The 3250-nt window shown below is 33.0% G+C and overlaps 1 protein-coding gene across 1 annotated transcript in view; it reads left to right on the forward strand.

The window, feature by feature from the left end:
- The window catches only part of DNAJC13 (DnaJ (Hsp40) homolog, subfamily C, member 13), a 127920-nt gene that overhangs the window by 25322 nt on the left and 99348 nt on the right, over window positions 1–3250 (forward strand). The gene's annotated exons all lie outside the window — the stretch shown is intronic.

A 3250-nucleotide genomic window follows, 5' to 3' on the forward strand; every position in this document is an offset into this window, starting at 1 on the left:
TTTTTTTTTTTTTTTTTTTTTTTTTTTTTTTTGTTTTTTTTCGTTTCCGGCAACGGATCGCAACCCTCAGTTTCGCGCCCGTACCGGACCGGTACCGGCAACGGAATCGCAACCCTCGGTGTTGTGCCCGCACCTCGCTCAGCCAGTGAGCGGGAACCGGTCTGTATGTGGGATCCGAACCCTCAGCGGGAGTGCCACCACGCTCCCAAGCGGTGCACTGCAGCAGTGCGCCACCAGGCTGGCCCTTGCTACACTAATCTTTATCATCAATTGCTGTGGGAGTAAAATGCCCCATAGATAAAGCAGTTGCCTAAAATACTTTCATGTCTTTGAATGGCATTAGTTTCCTCATTCTAAATAACATTATAGCTAATGGGTGGCATAAATTGTTTCTTAATAAGCTATCATATTACTATAAATCTGTGAGTTATGAAAATATAAAGAGTAAATATTTCTTTTTATTAAGGAATTAAAAAGTTACATACAAAATTAATTTAAAAAAGAAACAAGTGCAGTTAGGGAAAGTCAATAATGAATATTAATTTTTCAGTTGGGGAAAAGGTATTTGCTTTCATATTTCTTCACATTATATATATGGCAACATCTGTCATAAATTTCTCATGCATTCTGTTTGCTTTAGTCATTATTTTGTAATTGAATTTTATATGGCTTTTTTTTTTAATAAGAACTTATTTTTAGTACGATAGTTTTTAAGGATTTGCCAACAAATTGATCTCAATCCCATAGAACAGCAAATTAAATTATTGTAATTTATAAATGGCAGTTTTCTTTGCAGACAGCAAATAAATGTTTTTGTTCATAAAAATACAATCATTTTCTGATGTTATAGTAGTTATGAATAAAAAGTTGATGTAAAATTAGTTGCTATCTGTCTTCTGTTTTAAAGGCAAGAGTAGGCTAGTGGGTCATAGATTTGAATGTATAGTTGACATTATTGGATAGTTTGGTCTGTTTTGCTATGTGACGAAGATTTATTGAGCACCTGTTGTAGTCAGTGCTGGGTACTATGCTAAGATTTAGAATTTCAAAGATAGAAAATACATGTACCTCCCCAAATTCCTAGAATCTTTTTCTATTCTTTATGACTTAGGACACTCGTGAGTTAGTAAAAGATAAACAAACAAACAGAAAAACCCCAAAACCAAAAAAATCCCAACCTTTTAGTTGCAAGTATTGTGATGAACATATCATATGTGTGAAACAGTTCTCATTTTAATCTCTAAATCTGTATCCAAGGGGGATTTTAAGGTAACCTTGGAAAGCTTAAGGCTGCTTATAAAGATGTTTTAAGTGACCTAGATGTATTTGCCTTATTTTTAAGGGAAGTCTGGCAGCCATTCTAGAGAAGAGAAAAGGCATGGGGAGTGAGTTCTTATAGTAGAAGGGAAAGGTGCGGGAGGGGAGGGCAAAAGGGGTTTTTAATAATTATCTTATAGCTTTCTTTTTGGGAAGGCTTTAGAGCTCTCAGTATTTATCTGAAAGATGGCTCTGAATACACTAGCCATGACTGTATTTTGGGTCTAATGTGCACATAACTCCACGATTCTTTTGCTGAAAGATCTAGAATGTACCTTCTCCCAATACGGTAGACACTAACTAAATATGGCTATTTAAATTTAAAGTAGCTAAGTTTAAATCAAATGTAAAATTTAGTTGCATAAGTCACATTTAAGTGCTCAATAGTTACATGTGGCTTATGGCTACCTTATTAGACAGCGTAGGTATGAAATGTTGCCATCATCTCAAAGTTCTTTTAGCCAGCACTGATCCAGATGACAGTTGCATGATCTAGATGACAGAGAACATGAAAAAATTGTTAGAAGGGGCTTAGGTCTGGCAGAGGAGGTTGGTATAGACTTGAAAAGAATACTTTCTTATCTGATCCTCTAAGACTGCATGTGATAGTAGCAGTTGACATTTGAAACATCTCAGGCATTTAATTCCTATACTTTTTGTCCTCAGGATAAAATAGACAAATTCTGTAGTTTTATTTCAGGATTATAAAAATTCTCATGTTTGACTCTCAAGATGATTCTGAAAAATAGAATTTGTGAATTCACATGTCTATCATACATTTGATTTCATTGTGTAGTCTTTTAAGTCAAATACTGATTTGAACAAGGCAGTATTTGTTTGTTCTTAGTTCCCATTAATTGATTAATAAGCCTTTGAAGTTTTGAGACACTTTTAGCTGTTTAGATAAATTCTCATCTACTTCTCCAATTTCCCAGCCCTCACCCTACTTTAGAAAGAAGCAAATCAATGTTTTTATGTTAGATGGAAGTGTTCTTATTCTTTAGTTTCCCACTCCACTTTGGACATGTAAAATTAGGGAAGAAAATTATATTTTTTGTATGAGTACATGTTAAAGATTAACAAAATTTATCATTTTCTTTTTGCCCAAATGGAAATAACTTTGCCACTTTTATTATATAGTATACTGATTAGGAATAAAATGGAGAATAGAAAAATAAAATGTGGGCTATTTCTCTTAATCTTAATGGGAATACTTCTAGTGTGTTACCCTTGAGTCTGATAATGGCTATTGGTTTAAGGTAATGTGTGTTTTTTAATATAGTGGTACAGTTTGAATATACTTTATTTGAAATGCTTGGGACCAGAGTGTTTCGGATTTCAGATTTTTTAAGATTTTGGAATATTTGCACATACCTGATGAGATATCTTGTGAATGGGATTGAAGTCTAAATGTGAAATTCATTTATGTTTTATATATACCATAGACACATAGCTTGAAGGTAATTTTATACATTTTTAATAATTTTGTGCATGAAACAAAGTTTGTATACATTGAACCATTAGAAAGCAAGGTGTCACTATCTCAGCCACCCACGTAGAAAATCTGTGGTTATTTGACATCACACCATTATTCCTGTCTCTGAATTTATATGGTACGGATAAGCAATCATTTTCTTACATTTATTCACACATAAGAACTTAACAGTGAAAAATATGACCGACAATTAATACAGTGAAAAAATGTGTTTTCAGATTAGGGATGCTCAACCTTTTCTGCAAAGCAGAAAAACATGATTCTCTCCATAGATGTCAAAAAGGCAGTTGATTTAATTTGACATCCATTTTTGATAATCTTAAAATCTTACTGAAATATAAATAGATATTTCAATAAAAATGATCAGTTACAATAATAGATATTTTAATGTTGAACTCTGTTTTCCTAAAATAAACCTTTTTGGCTATGATGTATTAC

The sequence above is a fragment of the Galeopterus variegatus genome, unplaced genomic scaffold (genome assembly GCF_000696425.1).
Source record: "Galeopterus variegatus unplaced genomic scaffold, G_variegatus-3.0.2 Scaffold3317, whole genome shotgun sequence".
NCBI lineage: Eukaryota > Metazoa > Chordata > Mammalia > Dermoptera > Cynocephalidae > Galeopterus > Galeopterus variegatus.